The sequence below is a fragment of the Bos taurus genome, chromosome 12, assembly GCF_002263795.3.
Source record: "Bos taurus isolate L1 Dominette 01449 registration number 42190680 breed Hereford chromosome 12, ARS-UCD2.0, whole genome shotgun sequence".
NCBI classification, from domain to species: domain Eukaryota; kingdom Metazoa; phylum Chordata; class Mammalia; order Artiodactyla; family Bovidae; genus Bos; species Bos taurus.
This window is the reverse complement of record NC_037339.1, coordinates 30,280,489-30,297,262: the sequence shown is the minus strand read 5'-3', so window position 1 is coordinate 30,297,262 and position 16,774 is coordinate 30,280,489. Positions and strand designations below refer to the sequence as shown.

The 16,774-nt window shown below is 44.2% G+C and overlaps 1 protein-coding gene and 1 non-coding gene across 7 annotated transcripts in view; both read right to left on the bottom strand.

Moving 5' to 3' along the window:
• HMGB1 (high mobility group box 1) overlaps positions 1-16,774 on the bottom strand; it is a 124,493-nt gene that overhangs the window by 36,805 nt on the left and 70,914 nt on the right. The gene's annotated exons all lie outside the window — the stretch shown is intronic.
• Positions 9,707-9,778, bottom strand: TRNAC-GCA (transfer RNA cysteine (anticodon GCA)). The gene has a single exon. It is a non-coding gene; the product is annotated as a tRNA-Cys (tRNA).

Here is a 16,774-nt window from a genome sequence, read left to right as displayed (position 1 = left end):
AGAGACATTACTTTGCCAACAAAGGTCCGTCTAGTCAAAGCTATGGTTTTTCTAGTAGTCATGTATGGATGTGAGAGTTGGACTATAAAGAAAGCTGAGCGCTGAAGAACGCTTTTGAACTATGGGGTTGGAGAAGACTCTTGAGAGTCCCTTGGACTGCAAGGAGATCCAACCAGTCCATACTAAAGGAAATCAGTCCTGAATATTCATTGGAAGGACTGATGTTGAAGCTGAAACTCCAATACTTTGGCCACCTATGGGAAGAACTGACTCATTTGAAAAGACCCTGATGCTGGGAAAGATTGAAAGCAGGAGGAAAAGGGGACGACAGAGGATGAGATGGTTAGATGGCATCACCGACTTGGTAGGCATGAGTTTGAGTAAACTCCGGGAGTCGGTGATAGACAGGGAGGCCTGGTGCGCTGCAGTCCATGGGGTCGCAAAGAAACACGACTGAGCGACTGAACTGAATTGAAGAAATTGGGTTTTATCCTGAAGAAAATGCAGAGTCCCTGAAGGTGGAAGGGAGCAGGGAGGCCTGGAGGGGTTGCTTTGGAGGCTGGATGTGAATGACTCCGCCTCCAGCCAGGACACAGGCTCCACCCAAAATATCTGCTGCCATTCCCAGGGCGCTCCTTATCTTCTGCCTCATAAAGTTACTTGTCTTTGAGTTTCTCAATCACATTGTGGTCACTGCTGAAAATAATCTTCTATCTTGGGTTTGTGCTTACTATTGAAGCATCTTGTCATGCTGGAGAACTTCCCTTTTAAAAACATCAGAGACCTATGAGAAAGCTGGACAAAAAATGGATTTTAGAGACGCCCAAGGGAGTAATTTAAAAACAAGTATGATAACCGGCAACGCCCTGTCACATCAAAGTCAGACCTGAGTGGAAAGAAGAGCTTAGTCCAGGGGAAGGTCTGGGTTAGGTTTACAGGCAACTTCCTTACTGTCAGGGTAAACCTTTCAAAACACAACAGAGATTAAAAAAAGATGCCCTTTTGCAAGTATGCACAGACAGAAGGAATGAATTCTGATTAAAACCAAGAAAGGAAAATACCAGCTTAACACACAGTCCAAGGCCGGAGCTTGCAGTGAGAGAGGGAAGGAGAGATACAAATCAGCAATGTTCTCTTAAGAGAGCTCCTGCAATTTTTTTTTTTACATTGGTAAATAATATATGCTTATTTACATGAACTGGCAAAAATGAAGTATTGCTGTAAATTCACAATATTTCCAAGTGCCAAGTATTTTATTATATTTAGTATATCTCAACTTTTTATTATGGAAAATTGCAACCATGCAAAAGGAGCAAGGAGAGTGTAATAAAACATAGTGTACCCACTGTCCAGCTTTAACTAACACACAGCTGATCCTGTTTTCATTTGCACTCCGTTTCACTGGATTATTTTCAAGCCATCAATTCATCTGTAATTCCCTCAGTGAGCACAATCATTTCATAGTCTGTTTTGGTTTTGGTTGTTTGCTTTTTTAAAAAAGGCTGCGTGTCATGTGGCATGCGGGATCTTAGATCCCCGACCAGGGATCGAACCTGTGCAGTGAAAGCACGGAGTCCTAACCACTGGACCGCCAGGGAAGTCCCTGTCATTTTACAGTCAAGCCTGCTTTTCAATCCCATCTTTCTCTTCACTCACTCCAGTCTACTCTGGGCAGTGATCTGAGGACAAGGGGACTGATTTGAGGAGAGAAGAAAAGTCCCCATAGAGATACCCAACTGTCCCAAAGGGAGAGGAGAAAGAGCTCTGAATCAGGAAAAGATCAGAAGGAGATGGAGCCAGGCCCTTCCCCAGCGCCTTCCCAGATGTGGGTGTCTGGGGCCTCCAGGAGCTGGAGCCGGGCCTTTGAAAGGCAGAGCCTCGAAGATCTGCTGACTTTTCTTTTTTAAAATTATTTGTTTATTTATTTTATTTTTGGCTGTGCTGGGTCTTCGTTGCTGCGAGGGCTTTCTCTAGTTGTGGCGAACAGGGGCTCCTCTCGAGTTGTGGTGCACGGGCTTCTCATTGTAGTGAGCTCTCTTGTTGCAGAGCACGGGCTCCAGGGCGCATGGCCTTCAGTAGCTGCAGCTCTCAGGCTCTGGAGCACAGAACCTGATAGCTGTGGCTCGCAGACTCAGTTGCTCTGAGGCATGTGGGGTCTTCCTGGACCAGGGATTGAACACGTGTCTCCTGCATTGGCAGGCGAATTCTTTACCAGCTGAGCCACCAGGGAAGCTCAAGGTCTGCTGACTTCCACTCTGGCCTCTGGACTGAAAAGCACACACCGCTCATCGTGGAGGGCTTTAGAAGGAGAGGAAGCCGGCACTGCCCGAGGACAGGTCAGCTGCATTCCCAGAACCACCCACGTGTGTTGCAGGACACACGGTACTAGGAGCCGACTGACCGAACCAACCTTTCGTGAAACCCTTTCTGTCCCCACTCCTCTTTCCACCAACCTACTGGCTCATCCACCCTGACTCCTTTCCTCCCATCTTGCAGGAGGATGAGTCCTTTTTGCTCCTGGTCAACGTGTCTCCTTTTACCCTTCGCCCTTCTGCCACATCCTCCAGGCTTGCCCAGGGGCCATTCTGCCTCACAACAGGCACATCTTTTGCGGGCCCGCCAAGGGCCACCCACGCATCCACTCTCATTCCAGCCGTCCCCCTCCCGCCCTCCACACTCAACTGCTTCCCCAGCTTGCACTTCTCTAAAGCCTCGCCATCTTCAGGAAACCTTCTGGAATTGTCCGCTTCACACCCCCCTGTGTGGACTGACCGGGCAGCATTCGTGGGCACCCTCTCTGGGTGCCAAGTGTACCCCCCACTGGTTGCAGTGTGGGGGTGCACTTCTCTCTCTCAGGGGGCTGAGGCCTGAGGCCAGAGGCCAGGTCTTTATCCTGCAGCCCTGGCTCTAAGGGTGCTCACTCGGAAGACGCTCAGAAGTGTCTGCAGGAAGACAATGGGGACTCACAGATGAACAAACCCATCCCTGCTCTTGGGGTGGTGGTTGTTTAGCCGCTCAGTCGTGTCCAACTCTTTTCGACCCCACAGCCTGCAGCATGCCAGGCTCCCCTGTCCTTCACTGTCTCCTGGAGATTACTCAAACTCATATCCATTGAATCGGTGATGCCATCCAACCGTCTCATCCTCTGTCATCTCCTTCTCCTCCTGCCTTCAATCTTTCCCAGCATCAGGATCTTTTCAAATGAGTTGGCCGAAGTACTGGAGCTTCAGTATCAGTTTTTCCAATGAATATCCAGCATTGATTTCCTTTAGGATTGACTGGTTTGATTTCTTGGGGTAGTTCCATCTATACAGAGGCCATTCTCCAAAGGTGAGGGGTTAGAGTGCCTGCCTACTTCCTGTTCTTTGGGAGACTGTCAGTCACATTCACCGAAGAACTCCAGATTCTTCAGCAGGATGTACGAGGCCATCCTGAGCCTCAGCGGCTCTCAAGCAGAGCTCAGAAGGGCGCCACCTCCCACTATTACATGAACTTCTCTTAGTGCCTGCTGAGTTCTCTCTTGCAGTTCTCTCCATTGCCTGAGATCTCAACTCTTAACCCCACTGGCCACTTGCTGCTGACCCTGGAAGACTCAGGTGCAATGTCGCCACCTGTGGGAAGCGTGCTCTGGCCCTGACCCTGGTGTCACCACTGGAATGGAAGATTCCTGGGATGAAAGACTTCTTTTTCATCTATGTATGCCCTGTCCCTAGTCATGAGCACAAAGTCTGGCACATCCAGAGGCCTCAATAAACGTCTGATGAATGACTGAAAGAGGGGGAAAAGGAGCTGATTCCTTCAGTTTCTGTCATTGCAGAAACACAAATTGACTCTTCACACCAATGGCTATGGACTGAGGAGACTACTATTGCAGTTTGAATTTTTGAGGCTTTAAGAATTAAAATTTCAGGAAACAACCCCACCTTGCTTTGCAAAGAGTAGATTAAGCAAATTTCTAGCAGAAGGTGACCCATCTTTCTCCCCTTGTTTAACCTCTGAGACATGGGGTTATCAGCACAGTGGCTGTACCTACACAACAACTAACACAAGCCAGAAAACTCACTGACTCATTGGATGTGGCACTGAGCCACTGCTCCCATATCCTACAGTACGAAAAATTTTAAATTGAATCTAAATGTGTCCCTTCCTATTCCCAGTCAGCTCCTAACCCATGGAGTTAGTTATACTAACATAATCCACAAAAATAAAGATTAATCTGTGAAAGCTGTATTTAATCCATAGTCTCACAGAGCTGCAAATGACCAAAAGATATTGTTTCTTAAAAGAAAAAAAAAAAAAAAAGAACCTCTTTGACACCTATTACATCCTTGTACTCAATCAAAACAGTGCTCCTCAATTTTAGGAGTGCTAACAGTGCTCCTCCACTTTTGCTCTGAATATTTTCTAAAGGGATCCTGGCTTTCCCTCGATCTTTCATTTTAACAATCAGGGGTCAGAACTTGAATTTTCCTCTCAAATTTCTCTCAATTTCCCCTCCCCCTCAGTTTTCAATGGTCAGAATATCTGAAAGGATTTTTTGCCCATGAATGATTCATTAGTTGTGTTTTTTAGAAATCAGGCTGAGCAGCAGCACAACCATTCTGCTTTGCATTATCTTCCTGCTTCTCAGTTCCTGATCAGATGTGCCTTTCATACCTAAGATACACTTATGAATTAGTCTAATATTCTTAGTTTCTATTCAAACTCCAGATATCAAGACCTATTCTTATTTAGCTCTTGACCTCTGCCTGGGGTGGGGTGTGTGTGTGTGTGTGTGTGTGTGTGTGTGTGTGTGTGTGTGATGATAATGAGCTAACAGAGGAATGTTAGTGCAAAAGTCTGGTCTTCTCTGAAGAATTTGTTAGAGAAGATGCTGATGCTAGAGTGATGAGACATCAGTAATAACACTTTCTTTTTGTTTTTGGCCACACACCTCTCAGCTTGTGGGATCTTAGCTCCCCAGCCAGGGATTGACCTCTTAGAGTGAGAGTGCTGAGTCCTATTGGACCACCAGGCAAGTCCCAATAATATCTTCAGTTTATGTAATGCTTTGCTGTTTCCACGTTCATTTGATCTATGATAAGACTGCACGGTAGACACGATCTTCCTCATTTCCCATAGAAACTGAAGCTCATCATTGTTAAATGTCATAACTAAGGTCTCTCTGGTCATCTAATCTGCTCTCAGTTTTAACTCTCACCTATAATAATAATTATTAACCTATAGCTAATTATTAACCTATAACCTACAGCTAATAATTCCAAATTGGGTTCATATCCCAGGCCTTTCCCCTGAAAGAGCCAAACTTCTCTGCAAAACTGCCTACTTGTCAGTTGCAACTTGTCACTTGCACCTACTCGTCATGTTGTCCACAGGCAACCTGAATTCACAACCGGAATTGGGCGGTCTTCCTGTGTAGGCTGAGGCACCAGAATCTATGTGGCAGCCCCAGGAGGAAGCTGGAAACCCAGCACCAGTGCCTTGCCGGGGTGCACCGCCAATTCCCGAGGAGGATTTGTTGTCTGAGCGCTTCTGTGAATGAATGAGTGAGCAGGCAGGGTGGGTCATCGTGGCTCTTCCCTCACCCTCAACCAGAAGATTAATTGGTCATCAAATCCTGCCATTTCTACATCATAAATCTCCCTCAAATTCTTTCCCCCTTAGAATCCCCACCTTGCCTCCCCTGCTGGATTGTGTCAGGGCTAAAATGAGATTAATACACATGAAAGTGTTTTGCAAAGAATAAACCTCTGGGGGTGCGGGGGGTGGGGAAGGATAAATCCTTCTGGAAGCTGTTACTAAACTTACTGGCTCCAGTTTGCCTATTCCTTTCAAGCTAAGCTTTTTCTGCCCTCCTGACCCCGTTGTTTTCTTTCTGCGGCTTCCACAGGCCCACTGCTCAGTTTGTAACCTAAATATTGCTGCTCTCTACACATGGGCTTAGCAGCTCAGCCATACACCCTTCTGTGTTACTTGCTTCTGGTTATTTCCTACAGTAAAATCTGGCTCCTCATTACATAGCTTTGGTAGCCTCTACTGCTTCTCACACAACCTCAGGCATATGTGCTAAGCGCTGTGTCGCTTCAGTTGTGTCTGACTCTTGGCAATCCCGTGGACTACAGCCCACCAAGCTCCTCTGTCGGTGGGATTCTCCAGGCAAGAATACTGGAGTGGGTTGGTTGCCATTTCCTCCTCCAGGGGGTCTTCCCAACCCAGGGTTCTTTAGCACTAGCGCCACCTGGGAAGCCCTAAGTGGAGTACAGGCATACAGTAAGTGCTTAATAAACGCTTGTTGATGCAGAGAGCTGCTCTCCTCCACACCCTTCCCTCCTTCCCACTATCCTGAGTTTCCCTCAGAATTCTATTCTTTAATCTTCAAAACTCCCTGCCTCTATCAGGAACATTTCTTCCTAAGAGATCCGAGAAAGGAAGAGAGTCTAGATGAGCCTACAGGTTGGAATTTTAAGAAGTTGCTCACTCTTCACTTTGTTAAATGTACGCAGTGAACCAGGGGGGCAGTGCCAGACTCTGACAAGCTGTTCACTGTGCTGGGATCATTGTTTTTTTATTTTTTTTTTAAGTTAATTTATTTTTTAATCGAAAGATAATTGCTTTACAGGATTTTGTTGGGTTTTTTTTGTCAAATCTCAAACTTGTTGGGTTCTGGATGTGGATGCAGGGGAGGATTCTGGTGGCCTGAGCAGGTGGATGTTGTCTGCTTCTTGCTCCCCAGGTCCCCTTTGCTCACACCTCTGATCACGCTCTGTCTCTAAACCACGTTCACTGTTTACTCCTGCTTGTTGAGCAGCAGCCACTTTTTAAAAATAATAATAATATTTATTTGAGCTTCCATGGTGGCTCAATGGTAAAGAATCCACCTGCCAATGCAGGAGATGCAAGATATGCAGTTTCAGTCCCTGGGTGGGGAAGAAACCCTGGAGAAGAGAATGGCAACACACTCCAGTATTCTTGCCTGGAGAATCCCATGGACAGAGAAGCCTGGCAGGCTACAGTCCATGGGGTCACAAAGAGTCAGATACGACTTAGCGACTAAACAACAGTAAGCAAAATAAATCAGATTTCTGAGGCTGAGGAAGCGTGTCAGGACCACAGGGAAGTGACCAAGGTAAACGTGCTCTGGGAAGGCCTCACGGTGGTCACTCTGCTCCCCTCGCGGGCACGGTCCCCTCAGTGCTCCATGCTGAGTGCACCACTGGAAAACCACAGGGCCAAATACAATACTGTCTTCATCTGGATTCCATTTTCTCTCTAGCTACCCCAACTGTTGGCTCTCTAGGCATTTGTCATTTGCTCTACAGATGATCTCTTTCACTATTCCCTCCTGGTTTTACTCCCATCTCCCTCGAATCATCTGCTGAGGGAGTCACCCCAGGGGTACATCGTGCTTTTGTCCATCACAACATCGCTGGGTCTGCACGTGTTTGGATGTCTCTCCATATGTGGACATAATACAGATGATTCAATCTTGATTTGGACAATACTGAATTTTCCCTCCCTCCCAATGGCAATAGTGGTAACATCATCCCAGCAAACTGAATCAGACCCAGAAGTCATTCAAAATCTCCTCTTGTTCATGCTCTAGGTCTCATGGCTCAGCAGGTCTCCTCCATCCATTATGCCTCCACACTGTCTGCTCTGCCTCTCATCCCAGGCCCTTGACATCACTCATCTAGGCTGTGACGTGGCCTTCTATGAATAACTGGTACCCCTGCTCTCTTCTTGGTCTTCTCATCCTCCACTTGAATGTTAAACTTATCTTTTTGGGATACTCTGTCCATAGTATTCTCCAGCTTAAAATAGTCAATGGGGACTTCCTTGGTGGTTCCATGGCTAAGACTCAGCACTCCCAATGCAGGGGCCTGGTTTTGATCCCTGGTCAGGGAACCAGATTCCACATGATGCAACTAAGACCTGGCATGGCCAAATAAATAAATATTTTAAAAATAATAATAAATAAGGAAATTTTAAAACGAAGAAGAGTCAATGGATTCCCTATATATGGGATAAATCTGAAGTGAAAGTGAAAGTCGCTCAGTCATGTCTGACTCTTTGCCACCCCATGGACTATTCAGTCCATGAAATTCTCCAGTCCAGAATACTGGAGTGGGAGCCATTCCCTTCTCCAGGGGATCTTTTCAACCCAGGAATCGAACCGGGGGTCTCCTGTATTGCAGGCGGATTCTTTACCAATTGAGCCACCTGGGAAGCCCTTCCCTACCCTATGGCAATGATTTATTTCCTCTATACTTCCTCTTATTGTGAAGTCCTGAGGGCAGGGATTGTATCTTACTTTTGGTTTCCCTGAAGCTCAGTTGGTAAAGAATTTGCCTGCAACGCAGGGGACCCTGGTTCGCTTCCTGGGTTGGAAAGATCCGCTGGAGAAGGGATAGGTTATCCATTCCAGTATTCCTGAGCTTCCCTTGTGGCTCAGCTGGTAAAGAATCTGCCTGCAATGTGGGAGACCTGGGTTCGATCCTGGGTTGGGAAGATCCCTGAGAAGGGAAAGGCTACCCTCTCCAGTATTCTGGCCTGGAGAAGTCCATGGACTGTATAGTCCATGGGGTCACAAAGAGTCAGATATGAATGAGCGACTTTCACTTTGTTTCAGAAGGACCTAGCAAAGCGTCTGGCACAGCTAACAAAGATCTATTACACTGAATACTGAGGGGTTCACTGGCTTGACACTGGTCCTGGTGTCTCTGGCCAGTGAGTTCACCTCTCTAAATTCTGTTTCCTGAACTATAAAATGGGAATAACTACAGGATTTTTGTAAAGACTGAATAATATAGTACAGGTAAACAGCACAGGTAAAGCTGGGCTCCTAACTCAATAAATGTCAGCCATTGCTCTTAGTACCCCTCAGGGCCTAGTACAATTTGAAAAACCAACCAACCAACCCCTAAGCAACTTTTTATTCATGTATTCATTATTTTTAAAATTATTATTTAGTTTCATTTTTGGTTGTGCTGGGTCTTCATCGCTGCCTACAGGCTTTCTCAAGTTGTGGCAAATGGCGGCTACTCTCTAGTGGTGCACAGGTGTCTCATCTTGGTGGCTTCCTTCATTGTGGAGCACGGGTTCTAGGGTGCTGGGGCTTCAGTAGTAGTGGCACGTGGGCTCAGCGGTTGTGGCTCCCAGGCTCTAGAGCACAGGCTCAGTAGTTGCTGTACGTGGGCTTAGCTGCTCCAAGGCATGTGGGATCTTCCCAGATAAGGGATTGAACTCATGTCTGTTGTACTGGAAGGAGGATTCTGTACCACCGAGCCATGGGGGAAGCCCTCAAAGTGACTTTTCTAACCAGTTGATTCCACTGATGTCATTTTTTTCTTTTTTTTAAATCTCACCACACTGCATGTAGGATCTACCCAGACCAGGGATCGAAACTGAGCTCGTTGTATTGGGAGAGTGAAGTCTTAACCACTGGACTGTCAGGGCAGTCCTGATGTCACACTTCTATAAACTGAAAGTGAAGTCACTCAGTCGTGTCTGACTCTTTGCAACCCCATGGACTGTAGCCTACCAGGCTCCTCCCTCCGTGGGATTCTCCAGGCAAGAGTACTGGAGTGGGTTGCCATTTCCTTCTCCAGGGGATCTTCCCGACCCAGGGATTGAACTCGGGTGTCCTGCATTCCAGGCAGACACTTTAACCTCTGACCCACCAGGGAAGCCTAAAAGTGAGGACACAAGGGGGCACCCGGATTTGAACCGGGGACCTCTTGATCTGCAGTCAAATGCTCTACCCCTGAGCTATACCCCCTGTGACATTAATTGGAGCAGTCATTTTAATGTTTATATTCTGCTCATATTTGTATATCTAGCTCCTGGCTAATTGTTAAGGTTTGGGGAAAACTGGTATGTGTCTTTATACTTTGTGTAGGTAGAATTCTAAGATGATTCCATGTGACTCTCATCCCTGTGGGATCCTCTCCCCTACAAATGTGGGTGGAATCCATGAATGTGGGGTTACCACCACGATGAGTTATGTCAGATGACAGCTGCTGTCTTTAACAAAGGAAGCTTACCTGGTGGGGCCTGATTTAATCCTTTTGAATCATAAAAAGCAGAGAGTTTTCTCTGGCTAGAGGCAGAAGAGGGAGAGATTCAAAGCACAGGGAAGGACTGGACATGTCCTTACTGGCTTGACGGCAGAGGGGGCCACGTAGACCTGGAACCAGCCTTGGGGTCCACAGAGCAACACCCTACTGACAATCAGCAAGAAAAAAGGACCTTGGTCATCCAGCCGCAAGAAACTGGATTCTGCCAATGACCTGAATGAGTCTGAAAGTGAAATCTTCTCAGAGCCTCCAGACAAGAGCTCACGTTGGCTGATATCTGGATTTCAGCTTTGTGAAACCCTGAGCAGAGAACTCAGCTGTGCCTAGCTAGACTTTGGATCTATAGAACTATGAGCTAGGTGTTGTTTGAAGCCTCTGAGAAAATGTTTATTATGCAGCAATAGAAAGCGAATACCACTTTTAAATGCCTTAATTATTGAGCAAAACATTATTTAACATTATATTCAATAAATATTCATTGAGGAAACATTAATAATTGAAATAACTATCACAAGGTCAAAATGTCAACAGGATTTCTCTTTAATCAAAATAAAAAAAATTTTAACAAAGATCTTAATTTGAATATTTGTCACGCTGATTTTATATTTATTAAATTGCTTAAAACACATTCTATTCCAGAAGCAGTGTTTTATAAAACCTGAGAAGAATTACTTAAAGTAGAGATGTACCCAGAGACACAGTGCATATGCCCATAGGTACACTGTGGCTCGAGGACCTCAAAAATCAGTTGGTAGGATTATTTTGCAAACTAAGGTAATCATCAAAAGAAGGCACAGGCAAAATTTCTCTGCATAAATTACCATTATAAAGAAGAATTCTATATAACAAATATTTTCATGTCAATGCAGAAGGTCCTTGGAAACAATCTTTATGGATTTGTTCCTCCCCAATTTTTATTAAAAAATCTGGCAAATGCATACCCCCTGGAGATTCACAGTATGTATTACCATACTAACAACTTAAAGAAGTCATGGAGGGAATCTACCTATTTAATTTTTTTGGCCTTGTGACTTGCGGGATCTTAGTTCTCCAACTGCGGATCAGTCAAACCTGTACCCCCTGCATTGCAAACATGGAGTCTTAACCACTGGACTGCCAGGGAAGCCCTCCTAATTAAAAAAAAAAAAAATACACCATCCTCCAGATGTATTTACCACAGAACCTTTGCTTTGAGAAACATTCTGACATCTTTCAGGAACCCCATTTGGGAAATGCTGACCTAAACAAAATTTTCACTTCCCCAGACAAAACATCATATCAAAATATTAATAGGGGAAGAAATGTTTCAGAGATTGAATTTATAAAAGATATTCAGGAGCCAGAAAGGTGTCTTCCCTCTTTCCCTATTGGCTATAGCAGCTTGTCACTTTTTTTTCCTAGAGTTAATACACTGGGAAAGTGACTCTTAACAACTCTATTAACAAAATACCTATTCAGCAAAGGAAATGTGCCAATGAAGTTTCTAGAATAGTTTAAGTGATATCCTTTATCTATTTGTGCATTACCAAAGTGGATATATTCCAGAAGAAATTGAAACAAGGTGGTTTCTGTCATCAAATACTCTACAATTTAATGCAGACGCTACTGACAAACACCTTAACAAAAGGTGTTTTTACTCAATGTTTAGTTAATGCTCATTGCTAAGGAGAGTAGAATAGGTTCAGGTTTTTTTTTAAAAGACTTTTTTATTTTATATTGGAGCATAGCCAATTAACAATGCTGTGACAGTTTCAGGTGGACAGTCAAGGGACTCAGCCATACATATACATGCATCCATTCTTCCTCAAACTCCCCTCCCATCCAGGCTGCCACATAACATGGAGCAGAGTTCCCTGTGCTCTACAGTAGGACCTTGTTAGTTATCCATTTTAAACACAGCTGTGTATATGTCCATTCCAAACTCCCTAACTATCCCTTCCCCTCATCCTTCCCCGCTGGCATATGTTCAGATTTTGGGGCTAGGATTCTCGTGCTTTGAAATACTATAAATGTGAAAAGAGATTTCAAGTACAAAATATGAAAATATTTTTTTATTGAATTTGAAATAGAGTTGTAATGGACTTCCAAAAAAGAGGAATAAGCTTAGGATTCTATCCACATTTTTGCTCTAGTTCAGGGGTTCTCAGACTTTATCAGGCTTCAGGAACTACAGAAGGCTCTGTCCAGCACAGATCGCGGGGCCTATCCTCAGAGTCCCTGGTCCAGAGGTGTGGGGGCAGAGCCCAAGAATTTGCATGTCTAACAAGTGATGCAGGTGATGCTGACGCTGCTGGTCCAGGAGGCCTATTTTGAGAACCACTGAGAATCTAGTGGTACTAGTTCTTGTACCCACTCCCTTGAGATTCTCACTCAAAAGATCTGGAAAAAGCTTCCTGTGTGGTTTTGGTGTATGCTCATCTGAGAGATCCTTTTTAGCTCTGAAGTCCTTGTATCTGGGGATTTCGGTTTAGCATATCTGTGTTCTGGTTCTGCACCTCAAATTCTTTGTAGTCTCTCCATGGGTATTTCAGCACACGGAAGTAAAGGCAGAATGCTTGGAGAGTAAAGGTGGAAGACAGAGACATCATTAGTTTTACAGTTGATTGGCAGAATTTATGGGAGGAGACAGTCAGAACACATAACTATGGATTCTTACTTCTCTTTGCTCCGACCTCCTACCCGTAATCTGGAAAATGCAGGGCTGACCGAGCTGACCATTAGTGTAATCAGAGAACGCTTAGAAGTCTGCAACTACCATGTAACCTCTACATCCATCTTCCTTTTCCTATCTCACTTTGCATTTGTTTAATTGTCTGTGATTTTAAGACAATTTAGATAAAGGTATTCCAGTAGAGCGATCAAGAGTCAGCTGGATTCCAGTCCTGGCTCTGTCGGTTAGTTGCTGAAGGACTCTGGAAGAGTTATTTAATATTTCCTAACCTCAGTTTCTTTTTCTATAAGGAAATCTTTCACATCATTGTTATTAGAAGCCAATGGGAAAATGCATGATAAGCACTTAGCCAGTGCCTGGCACAGAGTAAGTGGGCAGTAGCACACAACTCATATCACTAGCAAAGATTCTATGAGAGTCCTAGAACACATATCAGTTTCACTCTTGAGAAACAACAATTATATTAAATATTTTCCTTCTTTCCTCCTTCCCCTCCTTTCCTATTTCTGATGGATGACAAGGTTGGCAGGGCTGGGCCCTGGCTCCACACGGCTGGAATCACTGTAATATTTTTCACTGAAACAGATGTGTCACTTTCTACGTAGAACTTCCTGCCACTCTGAGGAACTACTTTTTTTTTTTTGGCTGAGCCATACAGCTTGTGGGATCTTGGTTCCTCAACCAGGGATTGAACCTGGGCCCTCAGCAGTGAGAGTGCAGAGTACAAACCACTGACTGTTGGCCTGCCAGGGAATTCCCAAGAACAGCCTTTAGTAAGTACCAAATAGTACCAAGTATAAGACCTCTGATTCTAAGATGCAACATTGTATTATACAGCACTCAGAAAGAAAAAAGGCTACCAACTAAACTATGAAATGATGCTTTCTTATCATTTACAATTTTTATTTTCCACTTTATGAAGCTGTCCTTAGACTTAGATTTTTAAAATATCTATCATTCTCTTGCAGACACAGAAAGGAAGAATACAGGCCAAACTGATTTCTAACATTCCTAAGGCATCGCCACATTCAGCGTCCCAGGCTTCTGAATGCTTGCTTGACTCAGAATCCTGTCACTGCCTATTCACTCAATGTCATCCTTTGTACCATCAAGGACACTGGCAATGTGGCATTTCCTAACAGAATCTGAAAGTACTGAAAGCTCTTGGGGCTGGACTCTGGCTTGCCTATTTTTGATTTCTACTTCAAGAATACTGCCAAGCACGTGGTGATTTATCATTTCCCCCACTCCCTTTCCCATAAACATTTGGTTCCGAGGGATTAAAAGACTGCTTCACTCTTCCTTCGCGGATTTTATTGCCAGCAACTGACACCCATTTTTCAAGTCTGGACACTGGTGTTTTTGATGTTCGTGGATAAGTATGCAATGACAACTGTAGCCTGGCCAACAGACTGTGAGAATCTTCATTTTATAAGAAGCATCTTGATTTCATATATGTTGGTAATAAGTCAACTAAGGTCTGAACTGATCCTTGCTAGAGTTCAGCTCTGTTTGGTTTCATTTGTAGAAAACACAGTAGTATTATTACTAATAGCCTTTGCATTGCACCGATTCCCCCCCACCCCCCCATAATAGCTTGAGATAAAATTACATAGTGTATTTACTCATTTAGTACAGAATTCTAGAATCTCCCTGGTGGCCCAGTGGTTGAGAATCCACTGTCAATGCAGAAGACAGGCAGGTGAACTAATATGCTTCTATTTTAGATTCTGGGACCATGGCACTTCTACACACCAGGCTAGTCTAACTTCAACATAGCTATCTGCTACAGAGTAAGGTCAAGAATGATGGTGGATTATTGGTAAAATACAGAGGGTGGGAGGAGTCTGGTACAGGACGTAGGACTGCCATATCCTTTTTGGTGATGTAACGTTACTGGTTTTCCTAAAACAGTAATAGCTAGTGAAACTTATTGACCTGAGATAGCTTAGTAAAATGAGTCTGATTTTGGGAAAAGGCCCAGTGGCAGCTTGGGAAGTACAGAGGCAAAAAAAAAAGTCTATAATTTGCAATGAAGTCTATAGATTTGCCTTCACTGCTTATAGTAAAAGGCTGCACAGTCCTGGTTAGTTGCTCTTCAGCACATCTGTTTTTGGAATTGTAACACTAAGGAAGAATAATATTCTAGGTCTGTCTGCCTCCCAATAGGTATAGTAGATGGCAGCTTTGGTTGGTAAGGTGGATTCATAATTTTTAGTGTTCATAAAACTGAGAGACTGGAAGAATTTTTGCTTATGCTTACATTTTCTATTCATGAACTATCTCCTTTATGTATAAAAAAATCAATATTTTATGAAATAATCTCCTTGGAGGTTAAGTGCTACAGCAGTGCTGTTTTCCAGTTAGAGAAAATCTGCACGTTACTGAAGAGAAAAGAACTTTAAACGAAGCTTTCCTTCCTCACTAGGAGAGTCTACTTCCAGTCACTGGACCATGAAACATTACTGGAGTTACAGAGTGCAGCAGGTTGACTAGCATGTGGTATGTCTACTGAAGCCAAGGTTTCTTTTCACAGTTCTTCCCAAAGATGTGTTACATTTTTAGTATACCAACAACAAAATGATGCTGCTGGCAGGGCCCACTCTGCAGATGCTGGAGTGCTGAAAAGGACTGGGGTAGAACTTCCCTGGTGGTCCATGGTTAAGAGCCTGCCTACCGACGCAGGAGACACAGGTTCGATCCCTGGTCTTAGAAGATTCCACATGCTTTGGAACAGCTAAGCCCATGTGCCACAACTACTGAGCCCACGCACTGCAACTACTGAAGTCTGCACACTGCCACAAGAGAAGACCACACACTGCAGTGAAGAGTGGGCCCCGCTCGCTGCAACCAGAGAAAGCCTGAGAGGCAATGAAGCCAAAAATGAATTAATTTTTAAAAAGAGGACTGGTGTTCTTTGCACATCACTGAGGTTGTCCTGATCACGCTGACAGTGGCTGGTACCTGTAGCTCCTGGCACTGCTTTGTTTCTGTTGTTTTTTCAGCAGGAAGGCAGTACATAAGCTCCAGTACTTCGGCCACCTGATGTGAAGAGCTGATTCACTGGAAAAGACCTTGATGCTGGGAAAGACCGAAGGTAGGAGAAGAAGGGGATGACAGAGGACAAGATGGTTGGATGGCATCATCGATTCAATGGATTTGAGTTTGAGCAAGCTCCAAGAAATAGTGAAGGACAGGGAAGCCTGGTGTTTTGCAGTTCATGGGGTCGCAAAGAATCAGGCTTGACTTAGCGACTGAGCAAGAACATAACAACTCCAAATAACCTATGTCTAACAACTTTTAATTATTATATTTTTCTTCCAAACCCTTTACTTTACTTTATGTAGTCTGTTTTATATTGTTTTAATCAACATGCATATACTACTTTGTATCTCTTTATTAATCTAACATTATAAAACTTTCTACTTTATATTGTTTTCATAAATGTTTTAGCTGCTGTATAATATTCAGTCATAAAGTGCTAAACCTTTTCCTATTGTTGGACATGAAGTTGGCTTCCAGGTTATATCCTTGTACCTAATGCCTTTTGTTCCCTTTTTTTAAAAAAAATTATTTCATTTTGAGTCATTCTCATGGAGGAAAATTTACAGTTACTGAACACCCACTGTATACCACAGATTTGATGTGAATTATTCACTATTTCTCCAGCTCTATTAAATTCCCATTTAGCAGGTCCTGCTAAAGTCTGTGATGGCTTGAGGGGACTTTGGGCAAGAAGTGAAGGTTGAGAGAGGGCGGATAAGAGAACAGCGATACTAGTTCCACCTACGGGCATCTAATTTGCATGTATCAGATTCCTCATCTATAAATAGAGATAACTGACCTTTCCTGGTGGTCCAGTGGTTAAGACTCTGTGCTTCCAACGCAGGCAACATGGGTTCAATCCCTGATTGGGGAACTAAGATCCCACATGCCACATGGCGTGGCCAAAAAACAAACTACGGTGACAAAAAGCCCAAAACCAAGCAAACAAAACAGAGACAACAACAGTAACGACCTCACAGGG